This window comes from Cryptomeria japonica, chromosome 3 (genome assembly GCF_030272615.1).
Source record: "Cryptomeria japonica chromosome 3, Sugi_1.0, whole genome shotgun sequence".
Classification (NCBI taxonomy): domain Eukaryota; kingdom Viridiplantae; phylum Streptophyta; class Pinopsida; order Cupressales; family Cupressaceae; genus Cryptomeria; species Cryptomeria japonica.
In genome coordinates this window covers 697573253-697589955 of record NC_081407.1, presented here as the reverse complement: position 1 = coordinate 697589955, position 16703 = coordinate 697573253, and the positions used below count along the sequence as shown (strand labels likewise).

General features: G+C 34.2%; 1 protein-coding gene across 1 annotated transcript in view; it reads right to left on the bottom strand.

Moving 5' to 3' along the window:
- Positions 1–3014: 3014 nt before the first annotated feature.
- LOC131067004 (uncharacterized) overlaps positions 3015–16703 on the bottom strand; it is a 68324-nt gene continuing 54635 nt past the window's right edge. Inside the window, exon 5 of the mRNA XM_058001916.2 lies at positions 3015–3440. The gene's annotated coding sequence lies outside the window, so the exon portion shown is untranslated. The remainder of the gene's footprint in view (positions 3441–16703) is intronic.

Sequence of the window (16703 nt, the reverse complement as noted above, 5' to 3'; positions counted from 1 at the left end):
TTTCCCAAATGTATGCATGGATGTGTATGTGTGCAAGGTGTTTTATGTTTTGTTTGATGTAGGTACCAGACATCAACTCCACTTGGCTACACAGTTCTGAGGGTGCCTAACAATACCCGATGGTAGTAATGGTGATAGTATTTAGGCCCCAAGTTTACTTAACCCTAACCATTTTCCTTTACTAAGACATCACCTATGGACTTGAGTTTACCTATTCGATTTGTTGTAAAGGCAATATTCGAATCCTTGTGTCAGTTGTCTTGTTTATGTGATGGATGGTGTCTTTCTTTGGTTATGTATTATGCTTTATTCTGTGATATTTTAATTATATTTTGAGTTGATAATATTATATAAATGTGAGAACTTATCATTATTAGTATTGTTATTAAAATAATCATATAACTATATGTTATAAATTCACTTATGTTATAATTAAATATGAGATTGGATTGTTATGTGAGTTTTATATGATGGTGGTATAAATATATATTATTTTAATTATGATTTTACTTTGGTATGGAGATGGTATTTATATCATGGTTATCTTATTTATTACTTCATTATTTGGCACGATTTAGTTATTCATTTAATGAGTAACCGTGGAGTAACCTTTGATTTTAAGTTATTTTATTAAGTCTATCTTTGTGAGTTGGTTGCCTTTTCATTTGATGGCTTTTGAGAGGAAAGTATATTGGTTCTTTTTGAGTTTTTATAGATTGAAGGTTGTTCTTTTTCAAGTGTTCTTTCTAGAGTTTTTGCTAGAAATTTTGGGCCCAATTGAATTTCATCTGTGTGAGGAGGCTTTTGGGGGAGAATTCTTGAAGAATTGTTGATTGTTTTTACAAATTGGAAGGAGATTGTTTTATAAATTTCTTGAGATGTTTTGATTGAAGATATTTATGGGCTTTGGTTGCTTTTTATGCTTTGATTTATTATTGGAAGAGCTTCTAGTTGTGGAGGATAGCTTTTGTGCTTCGGTCTTCTTCTTTCCCCTTCTTTTCTTACTGTTTTCAGAGGAACTGAGGTAGGGTTTGATACCCATTATTGTTAAATGATTTGTCTTCATTTTTTAAAAAGAAAAGAAATATTTTTAGTGATTTTAAATATAGGTTGATATTTTTTAGTTGTTGGTTACATTTGTGTTGATATAGACTTTGAATTATTTTCTTCTTTAAGGGTTTCTATGAAATATTTAGATTTTATGTGCAAATGAGTGTACCATGTTTGAATTGATTTTGGTAAGATATAAATGATGTAATTAGTGCATTTTGGACATTATCATTGTATATTGGATACTCCTTATGGAGACAGTTGTAATATTAATTAATGTAATTGAAATGTTATGTGATCTTTCAAAGATGTTTAAGTAGTGCAATATTGGTATCAGCTACTCTTTCTCACATGGCTGAATGCTTAATGATGTTCAGTGATATTTAGGTTATCAAAGGAAAATTTGGTTTGTTATTTTAAAATAAACCTTCTATTAGATGTGAATTCTTTTACTTTGCATAATTTTATCATTAGTGCATTATGGTTTAATATTTTTAGATATTGGTGAGAGTGTTACATAGGTAGTGACGTTAGGAAATCCACATGAGCACTTAGTTTAGGTAAATGATTATCTTCCATATTTTCCATTGCGATAATTAATTTACTAATAAGTTATTAATATAATGTAGTGTGTTTAAATTTTTTTATTATTGATATGTTTCTTTAGTTAGTTGTTGTTCTCCTCTGGAGTTCCTCAGTAGGGAATTACTTGATCAACTAGTATAATGTGGCTTGTTAAGTATGATCATTTTGTTGTACTACAAGGATCAACCAACATAAAACAATGTATTGGGTAGTCGGATCCATGCGATATATGAATCAACCAACATTAAAAACTTTTGGCTAATGGAACCCATGTCATATACATGAATCACCCAACATACCACAAATTTTTGGACAATTTAGTTCATGTATCTTGGAATGTCAATGAACCCATAGCATAACACGGCTTACTAGTTTGCGGACCATGGAACCTTATTTTAATGGTTTATTCTCTTTTCTCTTTCTAGAAATTTTCTTGTGTTCGCAATAACATTATGGAGATGCTACTTAGTGATAGATATAACTTTCATATCAACGTTTCTTCACCTAGTTGACTTGGACCATTTGTTTAGTCTACTATTATTGTATTTGTGTCTTTTCATGTATGGTATGTTTTTTTCATGTCTTGTGTGTTTTCTTCCTATCTTGTGTGTTTGTTGAGTGTCTTGTGTGTTTTCACCTTGTTTGTTTCATGGATACTTTATACTTTATATGCCTTATGTTACTCTTTATGTGTGCATCTTACTTTGATCGTTCTTGCATGGGTTAATGGGATATTGATATTGGGGGCATGCATGTTCCATCAACTTAGTGTCACCCTATGTAATTTACTCTCACCTATTATTTTCTTTACCACAAGTATGAGATCATAAGTTCATACCCCCACTAAAGTGAGGGCTAAATGTAGTATCTTAAATCATTTACTCTAATCATTTCATGATCTATTTGGAACCTACTTTAGTGTTGTTTCCACTAGTTCATTTTAATACCATTTATGCTATATGGTAACCTAAACTTTATTGACAAGCGTGCAACTTGATCATTGTCAAACATGAGATCCAAGACTATGTCCTATGTTAAGGGCCTTGATACTGAGCTCTCCCTTTTGGAGACCCCTTTTTTGGAGAACCCAAGTGCTAAAAACCTTGGTCCCTCCAAAAGTGATCCAAATTTGGGGTATTGTAAGTTTCAGTCCTTACGTCTCATGATTTGATCTCAATCTTGGCATTTTCTCATTATTTATTAGTCTATACTTGAAATAACCTTGTCAATCTAGAGTAGTCATGCAAGGAATGAGCTATGAATCTATAGAGTAGTAGACTACCTATGTACTCTACAATCAAGTATGCATTCATGCTTTTCATTTATGTTATTATCATGTTATTGCATTGACACTTTTTTTTTTTTTGGCAAGGTGGCAATGCCACTTGATATATTTTATTAATAATATATAATTTTTACAATATATTTAAAAACTGGTTCAAACTGAGCTCCCAGAGAAAAGAACCAGCAAGAAAAACTCTGGTCATTGCTCATCAACATGACTATAGAAGAGAAGTAGTGAACAATCCTCTAGCCAAAGCTAGTTATAAAATAGAGATCAGCATCGGAGCATGCAGGCTCATTTACAAATAGGAGCATGCAAGCTCATTTTACAGAATAGGGGCATGCAAGCTTATTTACAAAATAAGGATATGAAAAAGAAATAACATAGGATGCCCAGTGAATGAAGAAGAGAGCTCCAAAACGCAAGAGGACTAAACCAACATTGAAGGACAGATCCATCTTCATCAGATATCTTGAAGGCCCTACAACAAAGAACTCCTGCAACCAAAATTGACATACCCCTGCACCAAAAAACACATACAACCAAAATATATATATACTACAGAACACAGATAATTTACAAGAAAATTGACACTTGCAAGGTTTCCAAAAGAGAATTGCATTGCCACCTTTATGTCAAACTCCTTGAGAGGGTTTCATACCTAAGATAATCTTGTCATTTTAATATTTATCATTTACTTAGCCTGACTCTATGGAGATAAGCTCTCTTTTTATCTTCATACCTATTATGGAGGTGGGAACACCAACACAGAGTTTGAATTATGTAATCCCCTATAAAATATAATCCTTTGTCCCTATTTTATTTATGTGTAGATGCAGATTTGGTAGAGAGAAAGTTACAGATAAATAGAGAAGAAAGTGACACATAATGTCAAACTTCAAACGGATGACAACCCTTAAACTATAGAAACCATATCCTACTAATTTGATTCATATTTTCAAGAGACAGGTGTGTCAAGCCTTCTAATTCAATTTTCAACTGGCTCCCAATTTTTTTGTCACCTCCAAACTAGGGTGTCCAACACTTTTATCCAGCATAGTTAGCTCCAAATTTTAGTGTTGGATCCATCTCTATGTCCTCATCCTATATCTTCTTCACTTTTCTTATTTCTCGTTCCATATCTGCTACATCTTATTTGATTTAGTCATTTTCCCATTACTAGCCTAATTCACTCACAAAATTTTCACTATTTCAATCTTTTCGCAATAATGTAACAACACCTAAGTACCCATCTCTTCCTCGAGGACAACTATGAAAGTGTTCAAATGTTATAAAAATAATTAAGATATTTAGATTTAATTGATTACTCTAGAGAACCACTTCCCCTTCATTTCACTAGGTAATGTTAGACCCAACCCTATTCAACCTCACACCCTCCACTCTTGTATTGAACCTATTGTTATTACAAGATATTTAAAATTAATGCATCAATTGGAGTTAATTTATTTAAATTATTGAGAAATGTGTTATTTGTTTTACTATATTAATATTCATATTTTAGATGTAAATGTATATTGAATAGATGTTGAATTTAATGTGCTAAATCCATAAATCATCTAATTTTGATTAAAAAGGTATTTTTGTGTATTTTTTTCTAATTCTACATATAATTTACTATATCCAACAAAACTTGGAGCCATACTCAATTAACCCTAATATACTAAATATTTTCAATTTAATGCATTTGAGAAAAATAGTGCCACATCAATGTCAATATTTTGGGTTATAGTCCCTCTTTTTCTTCTTAAACTTATTCTTCTTTTACTTGTAATATCACTCCAATTTCTCGAAAACTCCCTTCAATAAGGCTAATAGATCATTCAAACTTATCCAAACTTGACAACAAACAAAATGTTAATCATGTTGATGATTCTTGCACCTCTATAAATATGCTCTCATTGAATCCACAATGGTTGTTGATGTTCAAAGACCCAATTGACCCCTCAAACAAATTCTTGACTCAAATTTTTTCCACCCTTGATCCTAAAAGACCTATAGATGTGTTTGTTTCTATTTAGTGATGTTATGACGATTCCACCTTTTATCAATGCCTTGTGACAATGACCATGATACTTAAAAGTCTGTTATCCTTCCAACACAAGATCCAAGTCTTTATAGACAGTAAAATGATATGTGGTTAATGTATTAATGATAAAGGCATTAAATTTTTATCTCCTCCTAACCAAAACCCATTTATCTATAAAAAAGGATTCTCATGTACATTAATATGTCCATTATCATTTAATCAATCTTTTATTGTTGAAGCAAGTTATTCTTTCCATTCTCTCTTGTGGAAGTTATTTTGGTCTTGCATGGATCCCAAGGGTGTTGTGCAGTTGCTTATTTACTCCAAAAATATGAACATTTTTTATATAAATAATTTCATCATCAAATTCAAAATGCTTGAAATTCAAATTTGAGAGGTACTTGCAAAGTTTTTTGTACCTTACTTATGGAGCTTGTTTTAAACTATACACTGTTTTTTTAAGCTTGTGTACCTAGCATCTTGACCATTGACTACATATTTTGTTTGTTTAGTCATATACATTATTCATTTAATAATATAATTTTGACACCCATTTTTGCTAAGGGAGCCAACAAAGCATGAGTGATAGTCCACCTTATTGTAGGTGCAAAAGGTTTATCATATTATATGCCCTTTTTATGAACATACCCCTTTTGCAATAAGTAATGCTTTATGTTTGTGAAGTGATTGATTTACTTTATACTTGTTTTAAAAGAAATACTTGCAAATAATAGGTTGACAACATAGTGGGGGATCAACAAAATGACAAATTTCATTTCTTAAAAGAGCATCATAGTTATTATCCATAGATTTCCTCTATGTTACAATATTTTTTCACTTCTTTTGAAATAGTTGGTTCTAAGTCCATTTTTATATTGATTTCATCAATAGAGTCCAAGTTGTCTTCATTATTAGATTGAGCATGTTACCTTGCTTTGTAGGAGCTTCTTGTTCATATCTTTATAAGTTAGATGGATTTTCTTTCCCCATTTTTCTAAAACAATTATTTGGATCCCTGGTGCTTCAACTTCTTGATTAAAATCTCCATTTTTGTCTAGCTATTACTATATCCCATCTTCATCTTCATTTGAAGGTTGAAATTCTTGTTAGAGTGGGATTTTGCTTGGAAATTATAACCTTGGGCATCTGGAGTTAGAGATTCCAAATGCGGATCCAAAAAAAGTGGTTCCAAATGAATTATCCATAGTACCCTTCCCCACTATACCACCCCCACCCTCTCAAAAGTGACGAATCTCACAAGAATGATCTTTCCAAGGAACAAAATTGGCAAATATTTCAAATAGTTGTAACTTGTAAAAAAATGATAATATTTTTTTAAGGATTCACAAAATATAACATAACATACTTGATAAGAAACTTCTCATTTACCTCATCATAGAACCTATATTCTTTTAATATTTACAATAACCTACAAAATTAAATTTATAATTTCATTAATACAGCTTACCTATTTACTCCTTAAGAATCAAGGCATAGCAAGTGGAGCCAAAAATAAAAACATAAACAAAAATTTATGTGGAGTCATCTAGTGAAGAGAAGATGAAGGAGATCTATTGCAAGCACAAGCTATTTTCTTGCTACTTCTACCCAAAAAATGTAAAAATAGTCCTTTCACATATACAACATTGCTCAAACTATACTCATGGTAGGTTTGTTCATTCTTTCATTGTTATCATTTTGTTAAGGAGTACATAGAATAGTAAGATGATATTGAATTCTATTTTGATAGAGATAATCGTGAAAAATTTGGAAGTAAACTCTACAACACTATCTATTAAAAGAGTACCAATTTGAGATTGATCTTAATTTTTAATCATAATGCGAAATTCCTTTAAATTTTCAAAAGCTTCAAATTTCTACTACACAAAATAAATCAAGTCATACAACTATGATAATCAATTCAACGACATAAAATACTCACATTATCCAACATAAGTTATTGGTAATGAGCTAGACAAATCAAAATGAACGAGTTATAATTTTCAATGCACTCAAAAAGTTAAACATGGTAAAGGGTCTCTATATTGTTTTGCTTACTTACAAGCTTTACATTTTAGAATTGTCTTAGGTAAAGTGGCCAAAACTACAACATAATTATTTTGCAAGTTTTAAATTTTGCCATAATTAACATGCCAAAGTCTTGTATGTCATAGAAAACTAGTAGAAAGATTACCTTCTTCAATAAGATATAAAAAAGTCCTAGAATGGATGAATTTCTATTGAGATTTATTAACTTTCCATCTTCCCAATTATTAAATGCAACTTGATTATTTGTTTTTTTCTTGTAAAACCACTTGTCCATCTTTTGATAAAGTGGAGTGGCCTTGTTTTAAGTAAACACTATGTTGGACATTGCTACTACTAGAATATGTTGTTGTCATTGATGTCAACATATTCTTGCTCTAGTGATTGCAGATTGGTTTATTGGGATTATGGTTTGATGTATCGAGTATTTATACTATCATTATATTCTTCTATATAGGTTTTGGTGATCCGGGTAGCCTAATTGATCATATCCTATCATCCAATTTTGCAGTTTGTTTTTCTGATCAGTGCTTTATAGAGCTCAGTATTTTCTCAGGTGTATTCCGGTGTGATTAGATCTTGTGCTGAGATTTTAGGATATTGTTTGTGATGGTCTTGTGTATCTTCATTTTATATGGATCATGATTTGGTGCTTTGCAAGTTATCTTTCTTCGTGACACTTGTTGTTGTTTGAGTGTTTCTAATTTTCCAACATTGACATATGAAGATTTGATAAGTAGTGTTGGTGCTACTGTCCCTAATAATTCTAACGTGCTTGCTGGTGTTTCCTAATTGTTTCTATTTGTTTTGATGATCAACATTAATCATTGTGTGAATTCTTGGTGATTTTGATGAACCAGTGATGTTCTTCGTGTTATGCGGTTTTCCTGGCAGTGTAACGTGTTGCGATTGATCTTGGTATGATTTCCAGTGGTGTTGCATGTTTGGGAATTTGAATTAGGTCCATGTTATATCATGTAAATTATTATATTGGTTCGGTGGTCGATCTTTGTATCATATGATGTAATATTGTAATTGTGAGTTGAGGGTTTAGTCGACCTTGTTATCAAGGTTGATGAATTGTATAAATAGGTGATATTGTTATGTAATTTACATATTGAGGCTGTGTCTGCATTATCAAAGAGTGGTGTATTTGTTAACAAGGATTCATCTTTTGGTGTGGTGCATTCAACAGAGCTTCGTGTTACAAAGCAAATAATTGTGCTTAACTAGAACTGCCATCAAGCATTTGCAGATGCTATTATTGCAGTTCATTCCTTCTGGATTGTAATTTGAATCTTGTTGCAAGTCAGTGAGACTTCCCTAAGGGTTGTAGCCTTCCGGGTCATTGTCTTTTGAGTAGTGAGCTCTAGGGAGTGTGCCTGAATGCATTTACATTCCCCATTGTAATATTTTCACATACTATTGCAGAGTATCATCTCGTTGTGGGTAGGTTCCCAACACGGTTTTTACCTTGACCGGGTCTTATCTTTTTTATTGCTGCAATTTATCAGATCTATTTTTGTGGTTAAGTTTGTAGATCCAGTGAAAACCGATTCACCCTGCCCCCCCTCTCAGTTTTCCTCCATTGTTTCTGCTAACAATTGGTATCAGAGCTAGATCCTCTGGAAGAAGCTCAACCGCTTGAGGAGATCTGGGATGGCAACTGGAACTGAAGGTGTTATCTTTAAGAGGGAGAGTCTAAGATTTGATGGAAGTAACTTTGCTATATGGAAGATTCCAGATTGCAAGTGCACTTGAGATGTCTTGGAGAAGATTACTGAAAGATCACAAAGAATGCCTATTGTGCTCCTCTAAATGGACTAGTTACTTCTAATGAGATCAAGGAAGGTGAACATAACATTAGAGCAAACGAAGCATTGTTGAGTGCCCTGACTTATTCAGAGATGACAAATGTAATGGGACTTCAAACCACACATTAGATCTGGGACAAGCTTGAGACCTTGTATGAAGGAGATAAATAAGTGAAAGTTGCAGAGTTGTAGAGTTTGAAAGGAAAATATGAAATGTTGAAGATGGGAGAAGATGAGAACATAAACACCTTTATGGCTAAGGTGAATGATCTTGTCCTACATATCAGATGTGTCAGTGGAACCCTTGAAGAAGATGAAATTTTCGCTAAGGTGTTGAGATCTTTGCCTCCTTACAAACATAAGGTAGCTACCATTGATGAGATCCGAAGTGTGACTACAATGACAAGAGATATGCTAGTTGGAAAGATTGTTGCTTTTGAGCTAAGCGAATTTGGTGAATCACATGGAAAGTCTGAGACAATATTTAGAGCATCTATATCTGGTAAGAAGAAGTATGATCTTGAAAAATGTAGAATATCCAGATATGAAAGAGAAAGGGGAGAGATGAAAGAGCAAGAAAGAGAACTAGATGAGCTTGAAGCATTGATTGCTTAAAGATTGCCTAAGGGAGCTGGTAAGTATGATGGGAAATTTCCTTTTAAATGTTTCTCTTGTAATAAGATAGGACATTTTTCTTCAAGATGCCTGGGAGAATGGCTAAGTATGACAGGCAGGACAAATTTGATAAGCATAACAAAAATGATAGATATGAGAAGCATGAGAAGTATGATAAGACTTATGTACAAGTCTAACCAGAAGTATAGGAATCAAAAGAACTGTTATTATGTTGTTGATGAAGGTGTTACAGATGAATAATCAGAAGGAGACGACATTAGTGTTTCTTGTCATTGCAGAAGATGGACCGTTACCTGTTGATTCCACTAGTTGCACTATTGAGGAGAAAGCTTTAGCTGCTAAACTTGAGGAAAGAGATGAATGGGTAATTGGCAGTGGTTGTTCACATCATATGACCAGTGATAAAAGCAAATTTGTGAGTATGGAAAGGTATGATGGTGGAATAGTGAGATTTGGATATGACAAAGCCTGTGTGATCTATGGTAGAGGTACTATTTCCTTTGATGGTAAGCATAACACTTATGATGTCTTGTATGTTGAAAGTTTGTAGCATAATCTTTTGAGTGTTGAACAAATGGTTGGCAAAGGTTATGATTTGCAATTCAAGAATGGTAAATGTAAGATCCTAAATGCCTCTGTTATAGAGATTACATTTGGAACTAGGACAAAAGGTAACATTTGTCATTTGAATGCTGGTGAGAAAAGTTGTTTGATTTCTCATATTGATGAAAGTTGGTTGTGGCATAGGAGAATGTGTCATGTTAATTTTGATTCAATGATTAAGATCAGTTCTATTCAATTTGTTAGGAAATCTGTCTAAAATTATTAATCCTGCTAATCCAGTATGTAAAGAATGTCAATTGGGTAAGCAAACAAGAATCTCTTTCAAGAGCAAGTAGTATACATCTGATGGATTGATAGATCTTGTGCATACTAACGTATGTGAGCCTACAATTTTTTTTATTTTTTTTGGCAAAAGTGGCAAGCCACTAATATATTAATTTATAAATAAGAGTACAAAAACTGGATCATAGGGCAACCCGAGAGGAAAGAGCCAGTAAGAAAACCTCTTGTTAAAGGCCCAAAATACACCATATTAACCTAACTAAAACAGAGAAGGAAATATTACATGGTTGATGCACTTTGTTTTGCAAGACTAAACTAAAAAGGGGGGCAAGAGATTTATATAGATATCTCCAATAGCCCTCTAACATGAAACATATTACATAGCCAACATTGACCTCATTATTGAGAACAGGGTAGCCATCGTCGAATTGTGAGTTTACCGACTTGCACACGTATATGATTTGTCCTTTGATCTCTGTATTGATTGGATCGACCAACTACCTCATTCATCATCCTAGCATATCTTTTTTATCACTTGGGGTACACGTGCCTTCATATTAGTCATCCAGGTTACTCGGTCAAGACACATCAACTGCCATGTGCACAATCGGGTTGCTCAGATCAATTGATCTCCATGCCATGACTAACCTTCATGTTATGCAGACATGCTGCACCTATCGGGTTTACAGTTAAACACTTATGTCAAACAACTCTGTCAATTGGATTTTTCTACCCTCATGTTCATCGCCATAGTTATCCCAAAGTCACACATTGTCCCTTCATCAACATAACAATCACTATTGGGCAAACCTCTCACATCTATATTGTCTTCACAACCTATCTCAATGACCTTGTGATACATTTAGTTCCTTTTGTCGACATGAGTTACTCTGATGAGAAATTCACCTTTGATTTCTCTTGTCGCCATAGGCTATCCTGAATCACAATCACCATGTTGTCAGACCTTGTCGGATTATGTTATCCCGAACTGAAAAGCTTCAAGCTAAACGACTACTCATCAAAATAGCCATAACTATCAACATAGAAAAATCATGCTAGATTGACCGAACAATTTATCATGAAGCCACACTATCAACTCATCTTTATCGACATAGGTATTCCAAAGTTCAAGCTCCATGGTGACAAAATTCATCGGCATAGATTACTCCAATGAGAACTTCCATCAGAACAACCAACACTATCAGATTAGCTTATGGACACTAACCTGTCAATACAAACCTGTTCCGATCACCCAACCAGAACCTCCATCGGCATACTTACTCTAAAATTGCATACCCACAATCCTTCAACATATCGGTATATGTTATTCTGATGGACTTACCAAAGAGACTTCTCTTCATACTCCTCTGTCATAATATTTTACACTATCAGTATAGCAAGAATGTGTCAATCCGCCTACAATAGCTACTCTAATAGGTATCCTCGGTCTCCTGGTCGACATGGCTATTCGGATATAGTGATATCAGAGTAGTTTGTTCTATCGGTTTTGCATAAAATTGCTACTCCACCTATGTTTAGCTATCTCGATAAGTGACTCTATCTTGACATTCAACATTTCTATGCCCATTGACATAGGTTACTCTGATGAGAACTTCCATTGGAATAGCCAACACTATCAGATTAGCTTCTGGGCACTAACCCATTAATACAAACCTATTCCGATGACACAACCTGAACCTCCATCAGCATAGTTACTCCAAAATTGCATACCCACATTCCTTCAACATATCAGCATATGTTATTATGATGAACTTACCAAGGGGACTTCTCTTCATACTCCTCTGTCAAAATGATTTACACTATTAGCATAGACAGAATGTGTTAACCCGCTTTCAATAGCTAATCTGATAGGTATCCTTGGTTTCCTGGTCGGCATAGCTATTCCAATATAGTGATATCAGAGTAGTTTGTTCTATCAGTTTTACATAAAATATCTACTCCGCCTATGTTCAGCTATCCCGATAAGTGACTCTGTCTTGGCATTCGACATTGCTATCCCCATCGACATAGGTTACTCCAATGAGAACTTCCAACAAAACAACCAACACTATCGGATTAGCTTCTAGCTGCTAGCCCGTTAATATAAATCTATTCTGATGACCCAACCTAAACCTCCATTGGCATAGTTACTATGAAATTGCATACCCACAGTCTTTCAACATATCGGCATATGTTATTTCGATGAACTTACTAAGGGGACTTCTCTTCACACTCCTCTGTCGGAATAGTTTACACTATCAACATAGTATGAATATGTCAATCCACTTTCAATAGATACTCTGATAGGTATCCTCGGTCTCCTAGTCGACATAGCTATTCTGATATACTGATATCCAAGAAGTTTGTTCTATCGGTTTTACATAAATCGCTACTCCGCCTATGTTCAGCTATCCTGATAAGTGACTCTGCCATTGACATTCAACATTGCTATCTCGATCCAACAAAACACAACAGAAACTCGACACAATTCACATTGACCTGACTTGTGCCAATAGCAATTTCCTCTACATAACTCAGCATCAGCCTAGCTATTATGATATGACCACTTGAGAAGTTATCACCTGCACAACACTTGATTAGTATAAGTTATCCCAATATGATCACTAAAACAACACAAAACTTTATTGGTATAGCTATCTCGATCTGATCACTTGTGCATCCTGCTCAGTTATGCCAACATGAACTAATCTACTCTTCATCAACATCTTAGCAAGACCACTTCTGTCAAACTAAAACAAACTCTAACCAAACTGATCTCACATCTAGGGACACTCATAATTTGCTGCAACTTCTCAGCCTCAAAAGTGTGGTGTCGCTATTTCCCTGTTTAACTTTTGAATGTCATTAGTAACAATTTCCTTTATATGGGAAAAAGAATATAAGTCTACAACCCCAATGCTTGAGTCAATTTCATAATTGTGACAGCCCATATTAGCCAATTTGTCTGCCAATTTGTTGCCTTCTCTAAACGTGTGGGAGAGAATAAAACCTTTGAAGGAGTCTAGTAGAGCCCAAGCTTGAGATAGAAGATAGCTTATATTCCAATTGTAAGACATTCTGGTTTTACACGCATTGATAATCAAAGTGGAATCTCCTTCAACATGGATTTTCTTAAAACCAAATTTCTTGGCCAACGATAAGCCAAGCAATAGAGCTTGGGCTTCTGCAATATTATTAGTACCCTGTGACAATGACGAAGATTTAAAAGCTACTAGTTCGCCCAAGTGATTTCTAATGCAAGCTCCCGCGCCAGAGATACTTGGGTTACCTCGAGATGAGCCATCAAAATTGAGTTTGACATAATCTTGAACCGGAGGAAGCCAAATAGTGAATGATCTATCACTTTTAGGATTGTAAGGGTGAGGGGGCATGTTACCAATGGGAGGAATACAAATATATTTCCACTCTTTGAGAAAAGACCTTTCCCAAGACATGAAGGGGGAGTTGCATTTATGATGACTTTGCACAGAGACATTAACCAATTCAGAGATTGATTTTTCAATTTCCATACAAATATTCTCTGCAGAGGAAGAGACTTTTCTAAAAATTCTCTTGTTGCATTCCCACCAGATAGACCATAAAACTGAGGGTGGGATGATTTTCCAAATGCATGAAAAAAGGGAGGACTTAAAGAGAATAGGCTAGGCTTGAAAGAAATCCCATATTGTGTTTGACAGAGGCATTTGTAAATGCAATTTATTCATAACAAACTTCCAACATTGTTGTGCAAAGGGGCATTTAATAAGTAAGTGATCAACAATTTTAGATTCTTGATCACATAAGACACAATTGAACTGTTGGGATATTTGGAGTTTTACTAATTTATCACTAGTTAAGATTCTATTTCTCAAAGCTAACCAAGAGAAGGTACCTGCTTTTGGCATCACTGCATTGTTCCAACAAAAAAGGAAGGCTTGTTGCTCCTATTGCTGATTTTCCATAAGTTGTAAAGCTGTGTAATCATTTTTTACTGAGAAATTTTCATCTTTGGAGGGATCCCATATGATTTTGTCCTCTTTATTTGTCAGAAAAACCATTCTCTGTGAAAGGAGTTGTTGAATATGTCTAGAGGTTGCATCTTCAATCCCATCAATAGAAAAATCCTTCCATATGACTAACCCTGAGTATAAGTTGATTCCACTCACATAGTTTACTAGCTTTGAACCCCATTTAAGTGTGAAAATTGGTATTGTTGACTGTAATTGATGGGTTTGGGCTAATGGTGGAAAACCATTTCATGAATCAAGCCAAAATTTGATAGACTCCTCATTATGCACTTGCAAAGAAATGTACTGAGTTACCACATTTCTGGTGGACATCATGAAGTTCCACATAACTGAGCCTTTCAGTGAATTAGAAATATTAAAAATCCTAGTATGGTCACTTGAATCAAGGTGCTTGGCCAGCATTATTTGATTCCATTTTGAATCTGATTTTGAATACATTTTCCAAACAATTTTTCCTCCAAAAGCTATATTGCACTTGTTCAGATCAGGGAAGTTTGCTCCTCCCATTCTCTTCCCGCTTGACATCAAACTCAATGAGACTAAAGGGATCTTTTTCTCTTCTGATAAGTTGTCTTTCGACAAGAAAGTCCTAATAATTTTATCTATTTGAAGTATAACAGACTTGGGAGCTTTGAGCACTGAAATATAGTAATTAGGGATAGCAACTAGGACAGATTTGTTGAGGAGAATATGACCAGACAAAGACAACCATCTAACTCTCCATGTTGATATCATATTCTTGAATGTGTCAATAACATTTTCCCAAATATAGATCTTGTTTAGACCCATGTAAAGTGGAATAACCAAGTGTGCACTTGAAAGGTCATCTACTTGAAAACCCAAAGTTTTAATGATTATTTTCTTGATGACAGCCTTAGTGTTGAAACTAAAAATTTTGGATTTGAGTGGGTTGATATGTTGGCCTGAAACTAAAGTGTATAATGCCAACACTTTCTTAATTTGAATGGCCTCTTGATATGATGATTTGTCATATAACAATGTGTCATCTACAAAACAAGAGTGTGTAACAGAAATAAGAGTGTTAGGGATGTGAATGCCTTGCCAGACACCTCTATCATGATTAAGGTTGATCAACCTACTGAAAGCTTCTACCATGATAATAAATAGAAAAGTAGATAGAGGATCTCCTTGCCGGACTCCTTGAGTATCAGCAAAAAACCCGATTGGAGACCCATTTATAATTATTGAAAAATGAGCTTTTGATATACATGCCTTGATCCATCTGCACCATTTATCTGAAAAGCCAACTCTATGAAGGAATTTGAGTAAGAAACTCTAGTTTACTTTATCATAAGCCCTCATCATATCAAGTTTAACAATGAAGGAAGGAAAGAGGGAGGTATGCACTGAATGAAGTACCTCATGAGCAATTAAATAACCTTCCCTAGTTTCTCTACATGGAACAAAACCCCCTTGCTCCGGAGAGATAATTTATGATATCAAGTATTGCAGTCTCAGATAAATAGCCTTAGTAAGAATCTTATAAAAAGTATTACATAACGATATGGGTCGAAAGCCTACAAAGGTTTTTGGATCTTCAACTTTTGGCAGAATTGCAATGTTGGTGGTATTAAAGTTTTTTAGAACTGAAGAACTCTTTTTGGACTCCTCAAGTGCTGCCAATAAGTCAAAACTTACAACATCCCAACATTTTTGAAAGAATAGGGATGTAAAACTATTAGGTCCTGGTGCTTTGTCTACTACAAGTGAAAATACCACTCTTTTAATTTCATCAATGGTAAATGGTTTCATTAAGGCCTTTATCTTGCTAAGTAATGATATGTGGAATATTATTCCGAACATCTTGCTCATCTTGAATTGGAATTTGATTCAAATCAATATCAAGAGCTAGCAGATTTTTTAAATACCTAACCCCTTCTTCTTGAATCGGAATGACATTTGTAAGCTTATTTCTTGTGTTTGCTTCAATAATGGAGATAGATGATGTTGCTCGCTTAGCTTTGGTAGTAGCATGAAAAAAAACTATATTTTTATCTCCTTCTTTTAACCATAACTCCCTAGACTTGTAACGCCAATAAACTTCTTCTCTTTTGCACAAATCTTCCCATGTCTCTTTCAACTGTTTTTCCTATTCATGTGTACCTGGATCCAAATGATGAAGAATTATGTGATCCTGAATGTCTCCTAGTTGCTTAGCTACTGTGTCTTTCTCTAAAAAAATGTTTTTAAAGACTTTAACATTCCATTCTTTGATCTAGGTCTTGATATGTTGTATTTTCCTGTCAAACAGGAACATATTGGTGACATGATGAAAAGGAGCACTACCCCACCATTGGTGCAAGAGGGGGAAAAAATATGGATGCCTAAACCACATTTTTTTAAAT